Here is a 17126-nt window from a genome sequence, read left to right on the forward strand (position 1 = left end):
ACCACGACGCTTGTGCCAGGCCATGTGCACCTTGAGGCCACACACACATACACCACGCGTTCACACGAATACACTCACATATATTTGACGGTTGCAATACAGTCGACAGTCCATACAAACACGTCCACAGTACCCCCAATAGCATTTGAACAGCCTGGGTGCACACTCAAAAAAAGCCATATTCGACACACATACAATAGACACACTCATGCACAGAGTGCGCATTGCTGATGGACTTGCGTTTCAAGAGAATGCATAGCCTCTATCATTCGCACACAATTGTAGCCCACAGGGTACAGCAACGCTACGTCATGGAGCACCTACTCAGCAGATTCACGCCCGACCGCCTTTGTCTCCCCAGCGTGGCAAGTCATTCGAGGCTGCGTCGTCCTGGGCGATGTGCGTCACTGGCGTTGGTGTCCGCGAGCGGGACTCGAAGTCACGTGGCCGGGTGTCGGAGCTCGCCGATGCACGACCGCTCGCTCCCCACTCTAACCGCATACACATCTACACGCATATACAGCCATGCACACGTGCACACACAAATGCAGTCATATACAACTTAACACTCTCTTATACGACGTCAGAGGGACATGCGCGACGGCGTTTGTCTCTCCAATGTTTATAGGACCGCTACGGGGTAGGGATGTAACTTCTCACATCCCGATTCAGGCCACGGGTATTGACTCGTCCCATAGTGATAGGTTTTTACCCTTTCAACTGGTACAAAAACTGACACCTTTGTACAAGGCATCATGTTTGCAATAACCACAACACAAGCAGTCAAAATGCAAACAAAAAGAAACAACTCTGATGATATGCACTGTCCTTGAAGTTGATTGGTCCACACCCGAGACATATTTTCTTAGAGCCTAGTCTCCATTGGTGTTGGACCAGATGACGCCAAAAGGCGTACAACTCAAAAACAGCGCACTATCAGAGTATTGAGAGCTCGGGGTAAGCATTTACACTGAGACCTCCTTTACCAGTGGCAAAATATAGTGATATGTTTTTACCCTTTCAACTGGTACAAAAACTGACACCTTTATACAAGGCATCATGTTTGCAATAACCACAACACAAGCAGTCAAAATGCAAACAAAAATAAACAAAGACATATATATTGACTCGTCCCACTGACGTTACCCGTGGCCTTGAAACAAACTCGGGTAATTGCGCTAACCGCCGTGCCCACCGCTCCCCACAATGCACGTAGCAATAGCAACGCTTCAACGTATCGGCTTAACAGACTTTTTCGGGGCAAGCGCTGTCAGCGAGCGCCTATTAAGTAAGGCGAGGCGCGCGCGACTGGTCGACGTGACACACGTACGCACACACTCCACGCGCACACACCCACAAAGATACAGTTCCCCTGTGTCATCAAACGCTCTCTCCAGTACGGATGTTTAAGACCGCACCAGGAACACATCTAACGATCTAGGATCCTGGGATCGTTAACCAAAATATTTGTTTTCGGGAATTCTAAAAACAAATTTTAAACAAATATTTCAAGAGCCGCAATGCTTGTGAGCAAAGTCACGAAGCAGTCCGTAACGAGCCGCGTGCGACTCCGGAGGCACAAGATGCCGACCCCTGACCTATAGGGAGGTCCAGGACCCGGTTCAATATATTAGGTCACCGATGTTCGCCCTGATCAGCAATCGGAAGTCGAATCGCCGGGTCCCGCAGCGCAGCGCGTTCACCACCGCCGCGCCAACCCCCCCACAAACACAGTCACACACAACAGACAAAGATGTCCCGTGTAGCCTGTAACAGACTCTTGGGCAAAGTGCTGTTAGCGAACGCCTATGAAGGCCGGCACGGCACACGAAAGGGGTGGGGTGACCAGCACCACGCCTGTCCACATCGTCTCTCCTGCGGCGATGTTTCAACACTGCATCGGGAATTCATTTGAGGCTGAGTCGACCTAGGGGAGGCCCCGGACCGGTTGAGATAATCGTCACCAGTGTTGGTGGCCGGGAGTGAGAATCGAACTCGGTTGGGCGGGATTCGTAGCACAACGCGCTAACCACTACACCACCGCTCCCCCACAGTAACACGCACGCGCGCACACGCATCGACTGGGGACGTGAAGGAGGCGGACGAGTTTCAACGCGGAGTCTTTTTTCGTCGCGCTCGCTCACGACCGAAATGCGTTCGCGAGATCTGCGGGCAGACTCCGTGGAGCCCCGCCGGTGCGTGAGTGACAGCCCTGGCGACGGGCGCGCCCGCAGGCGCGGACACCACACAGCCGCTCAGCCACAGCGCCCCCCCCACTGACAGCCAAGGGCCGCTCATGAGAGTAGCCGTCAAGATCACTCCGATTACCGCAAATGCACGCACGCCACGCCACGTAGGGATGGACGCACTATGTACGCACACATGCGTGTACGCGCGCACACGCACGCAGGGATGAAGGCACTTTGCTCGCGTAAAAAAAAAACTCACGCGTGTACACACGGGAATGGACACACGCACGCATTAATTAATACAAGTGCACGCGGAAACGTATCAAGGCATCAGAGCATGTCTTAATATGCACGCGCACGCACGCGCTTAAGTACACAGAGTCACGCACGCAGGAAACCCGCACACGCTGAGGCACACGCACGCACGCACGCGCCAACAAGGCAACGCGCACGCCCCGCACGTATCCAAGCGCACACTGACGCGCGCGCGCCAAGGCACAACAGCAGCATTCCATTCGGCACTAAGTGATGGTGACGTCACCGCGACTTGGTGCACTCTGAGGCCACGTGAAGTGTCGAAGGCTCGCTTGATGGCAGGAGGTCACGGGACAGACCCACGTGCCATGAGTTTACCGATTGAGATGACTGGCACATGCACGATCAATAAATAGTCCCTTCTGACGCTTTGACCGCCCGGCGGTCAGCTCATTTGCCCTCCATTGTCGTTGCCTCCAACTGCCCATTAGACTGCCCAGTCGTAGCGTGGTGCGCTAGGCATTGCACCACCGCTTGATTGGTAATAATTAAAGATGAAGATATTTGTCTGTCTAGTGTGTACATTACCAATCCATCTCGCGAGGTATCTTGGCGGTAGAGTGAGCGGCTCGAACACAGAATCTTACGAGTTTTCAAATCCTGTTTGACTCAGCCCATCATCCCTCCGGGATCGATAAAATAGTTTCCACGTTATGGGGAAGTCTACAATGGTTGCCCTGTGGATATACTCGCCCACCACCATGGGAATGTGGTATTTCCTAGATTGACTCAGGGCTGTAAATGGGAGATGGTCACCATCTAAATGCTCATTTCAGCGGAAGTAAACCACCTTGCCTAATGTGACCTCTCCATTCGAGCGGAAGTAAACCACCTTGCCTGATGTGACCTCTCCATTTGAGCCGAACTAAACGACCTTGCCTAATGTAACCTCTCTATTTGAGCGGAAGTAAACCACCTTTCCTAATGTGACCTCTCCATTTGATCGGAAGTAAACCACCTTGCCTAATGTGACATCTCCATACACCGCATTTTATACACTGTAACCATGTGATTGGCCTATAGAAACACACACACTGCAGTATATAGAGCACATGTCCGATGGGACGCCGAGCGTGATGACGGAGCATGTGTGCAGTTGCTAGGTGGATTGTTACATCGCAGGATCGTGAGTCGATGGGGACAGCAGTGGAATGATCATGTCCCGTGCTGATTTATACCGAGCACACGGCCAGCACCACACAGTCCGGGAGTACGGGCGCCACGCGCGCGCACGTGGCGATGAGCAACAGGATAGCTGAAAGTGACGTCAGTGCAGCGCGTCTAAAAACTTTCGAGTTTCATTATGGCTGGCGCTGGGGGGCACGTCAAGCAAAATACACTGACAATGGAAGGGAATTCCAAAGTTGAGCAGTCGGAGGTACACAAACACCCGCACCTCCGATTAACGAGGCTGGCTACGTATGGTGTGAAAGAAGGTCAACGTTCATACGTAAGAAGCAAACAGACAGGGAGGAGTGCTTGTGACCTGCAGTGATAATGGTGGAGGTTGAACACATCGTGGGCTGAGACGAAACGGCCAGTCTGGTGGTAGACAAGAGTACACGGGTATGGGGGAATCAATGAGTGGAGTTCATGAGTATGGGGGAATCAATGAGTGGAGTTCATGGGACGAAGTAACCATGACGATTCATGGCCAGGCTATGGGCGATTTATTAAATATAATGAAAGAGACAGAGTCTGGTTTGATTCTCCTTGGCATGCGAATGAACATACGCCATGCTTGGCCACACGGCCTTCCACACACCACAGCAGAACCTACAGCAGAATAATTTATGCGAAGAGAAAACAAGGATGTGTGGATCACGTAGATTTGTGAAAAATCTCAAATCAGCGAAGCTACCACATACATTTTAGAACTGCTTTTGGTGTTTAGTTTGTTGTCCCCCCTCACCTCCAACTTCCGATTAGCACGGTTGGCTACGTACGGTGAAAAAGAAGTCCAGCGTACACGAGATGGCAATACAGCAAAGCGGGGTGATGAACTCGTCCGTGCGAATCATCTCCTCACATGCGTGGTGGGCTCACTCCAGTTTCAACCCCAGTTTCCTCCCACACGGAATTTAATCGTCAAAAAAGTGAGGACAAACGTCACGATGCGGGTCATCCACCAAGACTCGGTGAGGCGTTCCCGGCTCAATCAGTGACATTACTATTGTCTCTCCATTGAGTCAAGAAATTAAGTCCGCGGAGCAGTACAATTTGTACACGAACACAATTACAAACAAAAAGAATGGACACACGTAGAGCGAATTGCGCACTCAGAGACAAACACAAATGATGGTGATGACGACGATTGTTTATTCGGGAGAGCCTGCTGAGTCTCAAGACTCGTACGTACGGTTTTGTAGTTGCGGGTGATGATTGCTATGTGCTTGCCAAATAAATAACAAGCAAGAACATTTGACAAATCCGGCTAAATTCGATACGCAACCCCCGCATGCAATGTCCTATCCTTCTTCGAATGATGTCACGGGATCTTTAACGTCCACTGGGAATCAGTGTGTGTTTAATGGGGGAAAAACCCTCACAGTAATTAACCAGGGTGGCCTAATAGATTCGAACCGCACGTAGTCAACCGTGTTTATCGAAACAGTGACATGGCTGCACTTGCAACCGATGAGCCACGTGACTGCCCCAAATACACATCCTATTAACACGGTTGGCTACGTGCGATGCGAAAGAAGTTCGCCATACATACGTAAACAGCCGCCAGTTCGCCACGAAGTTGTTGTGATGTGCAAAATGGATATGTTCGGCTTTGTCTGGTCGAGGAGGGAGTACGACACATTTGTGCTTACGCGATGTGAACTACATACCATTTATGAATGAAAATATTTAATTTGTTATTTGACCAATGCTTTGCATGTGACATGTGTAGCGGCATCGTTGAGCGCCGTGTGCGATTGCCACTACTTACAACCTGTAATAGAGAGGTACAGACCCCAGACCCCCAAGAGGAGGGCTGGGGGATAACGTTACACTCCAGGCCCCTCTAGACGTTTCCAGAAGGGAGGAGTGGCTAGGGGCGGAGTGAGCCGGGAACCGGTTTCAAAACCGGACCCCTGAACGGGACCGGCAGTTGAAGTCCACTCGAAGATGAAGAGGCTGCCCTGAAGATGGCCCTGAAGACCAAGGAGCCAGAGCCAGACCCGAGGACGTTGGCTGGGTCGGGTCAGATAGCCGCCCTAGACCCCGAGAGCGGAGGACCCTGTAGACATTAGTCCCGAATGTCTAGGGCACGCCAGTGAGGAGGACGTACCTCCCGAGTGTAGCGGGTGGAAGGGGCCGTACCCCTCTGTGTTCCGTAACGCTGTTGGAAAATCGACGTGTTGCCTCCAAGAGAGAAGTCTCCCTCGAGTTTGTTCCCACGACACATGCATCAAAAGATGATGCGTACATTAATAGGTGATGCGTACATTAATCATCCGACTGGGGTCGATACAATGAGTATCACCTCGTGGGGATGTTGACAGTGGTCGTCCTATGGATATACACTTCCCCGCCATATGAATGTGGAATTTTGACTGGTGTATTGGGCAGGGATGTAAACGGGAGACGGATCTCTGCCTCGTCGCTCATTTGAGCAGGAAATCACTTTGGCTTTTAACTCCTGACGTGGTTCATTGATCGTCTTAAAAATAACGATAAAGTCTTGCGATGAAAAATTAGCGAATGGGCGGATATGCGTAGCAGCATGCACCGTCGTATGTTATAATTAACCTGTCACCATATATATAGCTAGATACATATACAGATGTCACCAGGCTCTAAAAATGTTCAAGAAAATAATCTACAAAGTTCAGGTTACTCAAGGACAAGAGGGCATTTTTTTAAATCACGCAGGCTGCCGAAGCACCGAGGGACACTCTGTGAGCACACTGCCTGACCTTCCAGTCTGCATTGAATGCCGGTCTGCATCATCGAGAAGTGGATAATCTATCACGGTCAATGATGATGAAGTCTTGAGTCTTCCGTCCACGTTTTGGATGTAGAAAGTTATTCGCCTCCGATCCTGCCCCCACGCGCCCCTCGCCTCCCAGTATTCAGAATCACGATTCAAGAATAGATTATGCTTTTTATTGCCGATGAAGATATACCTGACGTCTTGGTTGTACTTTTATCATAAAAAGCCACGTTACGCATGTGATGTGTATATGATTTGAGTACGCCGTGAATAATTACTGGGAAACACAATTCTACGCACGCGTATTTTTGTAATTTAAACTATAAAAAAATTTGATTTAAAGCTTTCGTGACTGCAGGGATTCATATTCTTGGTTCTTTCGGTAAAGTCACGTAGAAGGGAAACAAATTTTTTTAATATTTTTATTATTTAATTGTTTCCCTTCTACGTGACTTTACCGAAAGAACCAAGAATATAAAAAACTAGTTAAATTTTAACCAGGTAACGCCACGCCCACTGAGCTGTATAGCTATTTTCAGAAGCGACCTGGACACAAATGATAGCTCAACGAAGTCGCTTATTGTGTGAAAATGTATAGCAGCCAAAAACTCTAAATGCATTTTTCTAAATTCACGGTTCTATGAGTTGTCACATTGACACGAATGAAACAAAATAAATGCGAGTGATTTGCCTGGTTTTTGTTTGCGCGTGTGTTTGTGGGGTTAGCGGTAGTGTCGTGGTTAGCGCGCTGCGCTAGGAACCTGGTGACCCGGGTTCGATTCCCGTTCGCGGCCAACACCAGTGACGATCATTTGAACCGATCCCCTAGGTCGACTCAGCCTCAAATGAGTACCTGGCGTGGTGTGTAAACATCGCCACTGGAGAAGACAAAGGCGGCCGGGCGTGTTGCTGGCCACCCACCCCCTTGTATGCCGTGCTGGCCTTCATAGCCACTCGTTCACAGCACTTGCCCCAACAGTCTGTTCAGGCTATAGGGGGGATCTTTGTCGTTGTATATGTGGGGAGCGGTAATTGCGTCGCAGTTAGCGCATTGCGCTTACGAAGTGACGTTTGACAAGCGCCACCACCTCGTCGGTGCTCGCAAACAGCACTGCAAAAGCATCCGCGTATTCGATGCGTGCGTTTGCGCGCGTATCCAGTGGCGGATAGATCGCTGCCTGCTTGCTGATGCGTGATTGCGATAACGGTGGCGGGCATGGACGCGACCACATTCAACTTCGCTCCGAGACCTCTCCGCCGCGACATTGCACTCGGTTGCTAATGGATTTCAGAACCGGCACGGAGCACAGCGTCTCGCTCAAATCGGACGCCCGCCACCACTGCCTACCGATTATCCCCCCCACCCACCAAACCCCATCCTCCCCACGACCTCGCTCCAGCACCCTCCCTCCACCCCCGCCGCCGCAGCAGCATCTCTGGGGAGGCGGGCGAGGGGCTCTTTAATGCCCGATGATAGGAGGCGCACCGCGTGTCCGCTTCATAACAAACGGGCGAGCGTTGAAATGGCAGAAGGTGACGACGTGCGGCTTTCGCCAGCGACAACGAGGCACCTCGCTCTCTCCGCGTGCTCCCTCGCGAGCTTCTTCAACGCGCGTGAGCGGTGGCGCAGTGGTTAGCACACTGCGCTATCAAATGATGCGATGTGGAAAAACATCGTCAATTGGTGGACAAACGTGGCCGGGCGTGGTGCTGGCCACCGACCTTCATAGGTGCTCGCTAACAGCACTTTCCCAAACAGTCTGTTAAGGAAATATGGGGGATCTCTGTATTTTCGACGATTTATCCGAACCAGTTCTGGGCCTGCCCTAGGTCGAATCAGCCTCAAATTAGTACCTGGTGCTGTGTGTGTGTAACCATGAACATTTGGAAGACAAATACTCGTGTGGGGTGCTAGCCACAACACGCCCTCGTGTGCCCTGTTGGCCTTCATAGGTGCTCGCACACAATCTGTTATGCCTATACGGGGGATCTTCATCTTTAATTGTGACTATACAACAGCAATCATCGCTCCCTACTGGCAGACAATGTCCCACATTACGCTTGCAAATGAGACTCATCTTGGTCGCTTGATTTCTTACCTGGTGAAAATAAAATAAACTTTTAACTTGAACTTTAATTGGTGAGCGCGTAGGTCTCCGCATGGTATTGAGTGTGAGATATTGAGTACTGTATTTAGGGGCCGTCCACAAATGACGTCACGCGATTTTGGCCGATTTTTGACCCCCCCTCGTCACACGGCGTCACAAAAAGTCAGACCCCCCTCAAATATGACGTCCCAAAGCTCTGCCCCCCCCCCAAACCATATTTCCATTTTGAAAATAAAACATGCTTCAAATCACTTTAAACTATTGTCATTGTCGTGCGTATTCAATGTGGCGCTGCACTCTGATGTTGTAGGAGAAACACGTATTAAAAAGGAGGCGTTGGAAAGCTGAAATTTAGCATACAATTCACTTGAAAATATTCAACGTCTAACTAAAACTGCAGATTTTAAGAATATTATATTGAAATTCTCTCATAATTACCTCTCATAATTAATTATGACTATAAAAAAATACTTAAAACTTCGTCGTAGAACGAAGCAAAATGTACAGTACAATTATAACAATCACATATTCATTCCACAGAATGAAAAGCCCTGGTAGAATCATTAAAATGAAAATGTTTAATAACAATCATTCAAAAAATGTACAAAATGTATGCTTCTCCATTCTCCCATGGAGAAGCAAAATGCTCCTTCATGGAATAAATAACAGGGGACCTTAGTAAATGTAAATAATCAAAACGTTAATAATGAAAATTAATTAAAAAAAAATTAGTGTTGTTATAACAATTATATTGTCTTCTTGGTTCTTTCGGTAAAATCACGTAGAAGGGAAGTAATTAAATAATAAAAATTAAACATAATAAAATAATTCTCACGACGTTTCGGCCACAACGCAAGCAGCCGTCCTCAGGTGAAGACCAAGTCTGTCGGGGAGACAGCTGCTTGCGTTGTGGCCGAAACGTCGTGAGAATTATTTTATTATTTTTTATTTTTATTATTGTATTACTTCCCTTCTACGTGACTTTACCGAAAGAACCAAGAAGATGAATCCCTGCAGTCACGAAAGCTTTAAATCGAAATTATATTGTCTAAATTTATTTAAAGTTGCGCATTTTGATGTGACGTCACATTTCTCAAACCCTCCCTCCCCCCCTCGTCAGATATCGTCACAAATGTCTGGCCCCCCTCCCCCCCTCCCCCCCCTAGGTGCGTGACGTCATTTACGGACGGCCCCTTAGGCGAGTGAGTGTGTGCGTGTGAGTTGAGTGGGTGTGCCTGTGAGTCACTAAATGTGTGCGTCTGAGAATGATCACGTACATGCGTGATCGTTTTTAATTGGGTGTGCCCGGCAGTTGTTTGAGTCTGTATGTATGTGGGGAGCTGTAGTGTAGTGGTTAGCGCGCTGCGCTACGAACCCGGCGGCCCGGTTCGATTCCCGATCATGGCCAACACCAGTGATGAATTATAATTATCTGAACCGGTCCTGGGCCTCCCCTAAGTCGATTCGTCCTCAAATGAGTACCTGGTGCGGTGTGTAAACATCGCCAATAGGGAGAAAAAGGCGGTCGGGCGTGGTGCTGGCCACCCACCCCCTCGTGTGCCGGTCCGGGCTTCATAGGTGCTCGCTAACAGCACTTGCCCCAACAGTCTGTTTAAGGCTAGAGGGGGATCTTTGTCTTTGTATGTATGTGAACCCAGCGACCCGAGTTCGATTACCAATCACGGCCGACACCAGTGGCAATTATCTGAACCGGTCCTGGGCCTCCCCTAGGTCGACTCAGCCTCAAATGAGTATCCATTGCGGTGTATAAATATCGCCACAGGGGAAAAAAAGGCGGCCGGGCGTGCTGTTGGCCACAAACCCCCTCGTGTGCCGTGCCGGCCTTCATAGGTGCTCGCTAACAGCACTTGCCCCAACAGTCTGTTCAGGCTATACGGGGGAACTGTGTCTTTGTCTTGTATGTGTAGTGACGTGTGGGGGTCGCTAGCCCCCGAGATCCCTCCCTCGATAATACTAACGGCCGGACTAACCTCATCAATCGCCCCCCCCCGCTGCTAAGCGAACCGCCGCTAGGCTCCTCACCCAGGGTGTGGGAGCCGTCACCCGAGGGTTCCCCTCCCCCGCGGGTCCGCGTAGCAGGCATGGATAACCACGCACGCGCACACCCACACACAGCTCTGCACGGCACTCACCCAACCCTGACCACTCACGTTAGGATCGCGCACCTGTGTTACACACGTCGTGAACGTGCGCGCACACACGCATACAGCTCCACACGCGATACCCACTCCTGCGCCGCTCTGCGCCGCGCTGGCCGCCCACGTTACGATCGCGCACCTTGGGCACGCCGATTACGCACGCCGAGAGCTTACGCAAGTAACGAGCGCACGCAAGCGGGGCACACGCCGACACGACGACTCGTCCCCTCCCCCACTCGCGCGTGCACGTCAACACAAATATCGTACAAGGACGATTCTCCTCTCACACGGCTGCGTAGTCACGCCAACACACCAAAAGTGCTCTCCCCGGGCGTTAACGCACACACCTCCGTACCCGCACAATCGTACAGAGACCACGGCCTTTATGCGTACAACGACCACACACTCGCGAATGCAGTGCACGCTAATACCACGTTCCAAAAACACCCAACAACACGGTTTTGTTACTACGCTCGAGATTTTATTAGCCCTTGCTAACCAACCGAGCCACCCGTGTGTGTGTGCGGGACAGCAAGGCGCTTCTAACCCACACTCTGGTGCCGTGTAGCCCTATTCTATGCTGCGCTCTCTGCTAAACCGCTTTCCTACTCGTCCTTACCCCGAACTAACCCTCTCCTACGGATCCTACCCTCCGCTCTGAGGTGTTGTAAGGCGCGCAACACGATACCGTCTGTAGTCCTTGGTGACCTTGCGGCGCTCAGATCGTCCTGCAGACAATCTAGCGGCTCGCCCGATGACTCCTTCGTCGCTGACCCCGTGTCCAAACTCCAGAAGAAGAGAGTTCCCTACTGCCCCTGCGTTTTCTTTTAAACTATTCACATCAAAGGCTAGGCGCCCCCGTCCCGACCGCCTTGGTCTCTCGACCAATCCTGAGCCTAGGATTTCCCGCTCTTTTGCGATCCCGCCGGCCTTTGAACTTTCGACCAATCAGTCGTCCCGGCTCCTGATCCCAGCTATCTGCCTTGCTGACCCGTGTTTGTGTTTGTATGCGTTTCTAACTGCGGGGCTCTCTGAGCTCGCCGTGGTCGTGCGATCTCAAATCCGCCCACGGCGCCGCAGTGTTACTTGGCCTGGGAAGGGTCCTGTCCAATTCCCTGGCCCTGAGAAACCGTGGGGTAACCCCCCTAGGGGGCCCTCGGGTGAAAACTCAGGGTAGGTGACCCGACCACGAGGCCCTACGTGGGTGCGGGTGCGTGTTTATGTGGGGGGGGTGATGGGGGGCAGTGCGGCGGTGGAAGCCGGGCGGCTCCCTGGCTCGGCCGAGCGGCCCCGTCGCTGTGGCACCACATAGCCCCCCGGGGTGCCAGTCCCCGTCCCGGGTTGACTGGAGCACCTCGCCTGGGTTGCCCCCACGAGGTATCGCCGCGGGGTCCGCGGGATTCGCCCGGCCCTTGTGGCTGGCCTCGGGGGTGGCGGCTCCGTCTCCTGGGGCTCCGGCGGTGGTCTCCTCCTCCATTCCAACGGCTCCCCTCGGTCTCTGGCACCTGCGGGCTGGGGAACAAACTCAGAGGCGGTGGGGTTTAAGGGTCGCCGTCCTCGTCGCCCCCGGCCCCGTCCGGGGCCCCTCGGAGCCCGGGGCTCCGTGGGGCCCATATACTGCGCGAGGCCCCCGGGCACGGGGGGTAGGGGGACCCCGGGGTTTCGGGGTACTTGGACGGCGGGGCTCCCCCCCTCGGGGGCTGCTCGCCACGGCTTCAGTCGGCGGATGTTGACCACCATCTCCCGGCCCCTCTCTCCTCCCTGAATCAGCACCGTCCATGGTGAGATCTGCCGTCTCACAATCCAGGGTCCTCGCCAGTAGGTGGTCAGCTTCCCCACCTGTCCGGCACCGACGCGGGGAGTGTACAGCCACACCTCGGAGCCCGCAGTGTAGAAGGGGGGCTCCATACGGGGTCGGGCGCCCTGCTCTTGCCGCTGGTGCGCGGCCTCTCCGTGCGGGTAGGCTCGGCCCCTGGCCCCTCGCAGGGTCTCCAGCAAGTGCTCCACGGGGTGGCTCCCTTCCTCCCGTTGCGGCGGAGGGACACCGAACAGCAGATCTGCGGGCAGGCGAGACTCGCGACCAAACATCATTAGGAACGGGGTCTGTCCTGTAGATGTGTGAACGGCGGTGGTGTAGGCGAACAGGGCATAGGGGAGGTGTTCGTCCCAGTCCTGTTGATTCGCGGCCGCCATGCGTTTAAGCTTCCCGGCCAGAGTCTGGTTCATCCTCTCTACCATCCCGTTCGCCTGGGGGTGATATGCCGTGGTTCGGTCCTTCTGGATCCCGAACTCTCGGCACAGCGCCTGGAATAGTTCGGCCTCGAATTCACTACCCTGGTCGGTAATGACTCGTTCGGGGATCCCGCACTTAAGTACGTAGTTTTCCACGAAGGCCCGGGCCACTACGAGGGCTGTTTTATCCGGGATAGCCACCGCCACGGGGTAGCGGGTGAAGTACTCCACCGCTACAAGAATATATCGGTTGCCCCGGTGGGATCGTGGAAAGGGCCCTTGCAGGTCGATTCCGACCAACTGATTCGTCCGACTGACTCGGAACGGCCTCAGGGGTACCTGGTACCTCGCCGGCTTTTGCCCACACTGCTGACAGGCCCGGCAGCCCTGCACCCAGGCGGCCACATCTTGCGCCAATTTAGGCCAGAGATACTGGCGACGCAGAGTCTCCCGGGTGCGCCGTTCCCCATCATGGCCCCCGAGCGGGTGGTCGTGTACCAGTCGTAGCAGCTGGGGTCGCACCTGGGCAGGAACACAGATACACCCCGGCTGGCCGGCCTCGGTTAACTCCCGTACCACTCCGTTCTGTACACACAACCGGGCATACAAACCGCTCCAGGGTCCTGGTAGGGCGCTCTTTTCCTCCCGCAGTGCCGCCTCCACTGCCGCCAGATCCGGATCTCGCTGCTGGGTCTGTCTCAGCTGCTCGTCGTTTAGGCCCGGGAAGGCACAGCCGACGTCCTCCTGGGTCCGTCCGATCGGGTCCCGAGCCGCGGGTCCCGCGCTTGCCGGGCGGTCGACGGGATCCTCAGTGCCACCTGCGAGGGTCTCTGTGGCGCACACTGCACTCTCTCTCGGGGGGGGGAGTTTAGTTTCCGCGCGCTCCTTGGGTTCTGCTGCCTGGCGGCAGCGTCCCCCCGTGAAGCACGGGCAGGCGTCTCCCTCCCTCGTCTCAGCGCGCACCGCGGGCCGTCTTGACAAGGCGTCCGCGTTCGCGTGTGTCCGCCCCGCTCGGTACTCGATCTGCAGGTTGTACTCCTGCAGCTGCGCCAGCCATCGAGCCATCTGCCCCCGCGGTTCCTTGAATGTAAGGAGGAACTGCAGTGCATAATGATCGGTGCGCACACGACATTTCCTGCCGTACAAGTACGGTCGGAACTGTTTACACGCGAAAATTACAGCATACAGTTCCTGACGGGTTACACAATAGTTCAGTTCGGCCCCGCTCAGGGTCCGACTGGCGTACGCGATGACACGCTCCGTCCCACCCTGCACTTGCGACAGCACCGCGCCCAGCCCACTGCTGCAGGCGTCAGTGTCCAAAATAAAATCGGTGGTGAAATCTGGGAAAGCCAAGGTGGGGGTGTGGGTGAGGTGGTCTTTGAGTGTGGTGAAAGCCGTCTGGCAGGCCTCCGACCACTGATAGGGGTTCTTAGGGGAGGTGAGTTGGGTGAGGGGGCGTGCAATCTCACTGAATCCCTTTACAAATCGACGGTAATAAGTGGCGAGTCCCAAGAATGACCTGATCTCCGTCAGGTTCCTCGGCCGCGGCCAATCCACTACGGCACGCACCTTCTCGGGATCGGTGCTCACCCCTGCCTCGCTGACTCGGTGTCCGAGGTACCCCACCTCGCGTTGCGCAATGTAACACTTACGTGGCTTGAGCTTGAGATGGGCTGCTCGCAGTCGCTGGAATACTTCCCGCAGCCTGGACCAGTGTTCGGACAGCGACCTACTGAACACTATTACGTCGTCCAGGTAAATCAGGCACTGTTCCCACTGCAAGCCCCGCATCACCAACTCCATCAACCGCTGGAACGTCGCGGGCGCGTTAGTGAGTCCGAACGGCAACACTCGAAACTCAAACAGGCCCATCGGGGTGGTGAATGCTGTTTTTGGCCGATCCTCCTCCGTCATCTCCACCTGCCAGTAACCGGACGCCAGATCGAGGGTGGAAAAATACCGCGCTCCTGCGAGACTGTCGAAGGTGTCGTCGATGCGTGGGATGGGAAAAGCGTCGCCGAGGGTGACTGCGTTCAATTTTCGGTAATCAACGCAGAACCGAGTCGATCCGTCCTTTTTCGTTACCAGTACCACCGGGGCAGACCAAGGGCTCGCGGAGGGCTGGATTATGTTATCGCGTAGCATATCCGTGACTGCCTCTTTGATCTGGGTCCGTTCAGGCGCGCCCACTCGGTATGCGGGGAGTTTGATGGGTCGGGCTGCACCTGTGTCAATTTGGTGCTTGACCAGGTCGGTCCGGCCCACGTCCGAATCGTGCTCACTGAACACGTCGGCGTACTCCCGCAATAACCCGCGCAGCTGATCGGCCTCCCCCTTAGGTAAGGCTGCCCAAGGCACATGTAGCGCATCCTGCAGGGGAACAATCTCGGCTCGGGGGGTCGGGCCGACTCGCCAGGCCAGATCCTGGCTGTCCTCGGGGCGGCCAGGGTCCTCCGCCCAGAGTGCGAACACCGAGTCGTTCGAGTGGCGAGCGTGCAGGGGGTGTACGGTGGCTACCGGGGTGCGTCGTCGTATCATTGCCGGGGTACTGTGTGGGTTAAACACACGTATAAACAGCCGGCCCCCATCTGCGTTTACCAGTGTGGCTGACCCTACCACCCCGTATCGCGATGCCAACTCCGGGTGAGGAGTCAGCATTACCTCGCCCGATGGTCGGTGGGTTGGGTCGGTGGAGAGGGTTGCCACTGGCACCAGCATCTCGGCGAGAGGCCCGATGGTGACGGCCGACACCAGCGTAGCGGCCACGGGTGTGAAGCGTGGGCGATTCGGCTCCTGTCCTAGGAACGGAATCCGCTCCCCGCTGCCCTCCACCGTAGCGCATCGTTGCCGGGGCTGTACGTTAAGTCCCAACTTTTCCAGGAGGTCCGTTCCTGCAATGCACTCGTGGCACAACACACTCGAAACGTAGAATTCCTGTGTGCACACCTGGTTTCCTAGACGGACCTCGAGGGAGACCTTCCCCAGCAACCCCATCCCGGCTCCGCTTGCCGTGTGCAGCGCGCGATCCGGGGCCTGCAGGCAGCCCACGTCCACCCCGAGCATGCTGCAGTGCGCGGCGCTCATGAGAGAGGCCACGGCGCCCGTGTCCAACAGGATCCGGGTGCGCTGCCCGTTCACCTGGCCTTCCACCAGCGACGTGGCTCCCGTTATCCCTGCCACCAGCTCCCGCAGCCAATCGCCCGAGGTCCATGCGCCCTTGGGTGTTGTCGTTGTAACCTGTTTATGGATCACTCGCTCGCCATTATTATTACAGCTGGTTTGGGTCGGGTCTACGTCGATTTCATCCCCTGGTGGTCCCCTCTCTAGGGGGGGCTTAGTGTTTGACCTATGCATCGGCCTCGCACGGGCGCGCTGAGGGCAGTCCCTCATGAGATGCCCTCGACGGTCGCACACATAACACGTCCTGGGAGGAGTGGCGGCTCTGTGGCGAACTTTCTGCCCACTCCCTCCTCCCCCCGTGCGCTGTTGCTCATACTCTGCTTCTAGTCGGGCTATCCTCCCAGTTAATCCTCCTACCTCGGCCTGGACCGTCTCTACCATTGTCTCCAGCGCAGTCATGTGTGCCCGTACTTGGGTTACCTTGTTGTCTACTTGGGTTACCCTGTCACCTACCTGGGTTACCCTGTCACCTACCTGGGTTACCTGGCCGGAGACATCCTTTATACCCGTTTGTATACCGGCAACCCATCCCGGGGTTGTCTCGCGGGACACTGGAGGTTCTCTTTCCCGGCCCCTTACCGTCCTCGCGAGCTCCTGTTCCTCCTCCTCGTCTTCCGAGAGCAGGCTCGCAATGGCGCGCTCTCGTCCCAGCCCCCGGAGCTGCGCGCGTTCGCTGTGAATTCTTTCACACTTACGTGCGCGCTCGACAAGGGTGTTAAAGGGAAGACGTGGGCAGCTCATGTCTGGCTGCCACCACGCCGTGCGAGACAGGTACCGCTGGATTTTCTCGGCAGCCAGTTCCTCAATAACCTCAGTTGCGTACCCCGGGCGTGCGATCTTTGTTAACTCGCGCACATCCTCGGCGTAATCACGGAGATCTTCGCCAGGTTGGCGACGGCGCGCCTCTAAGGCCGATTTTGCTTCCTCCTCGTCACGCGTGCCAAAACGCTGATCGAGTCGGCGCATCAGCTCCTCTAGCTGTGTCTGTGCGCTCGCGGGTAACGCTTCTACAAAA

The sequence above is a fragment of the Lampetra fluviatilis genome, chromosome 1 (genome assembly GCF_964198595.1).
Source record: "Lampetra fluviatilis chromosome 1, kcLamFluv1.1, whole genome shotgun sequence".
In the NCBI taxonomy this organism is placed as follows: Eukaryota; Metazoa; Chordata; class Hyperoartia; order Petromyzontiformes; family Petromyzontidae; genus Lampetra; species Lampetra fluviatilis.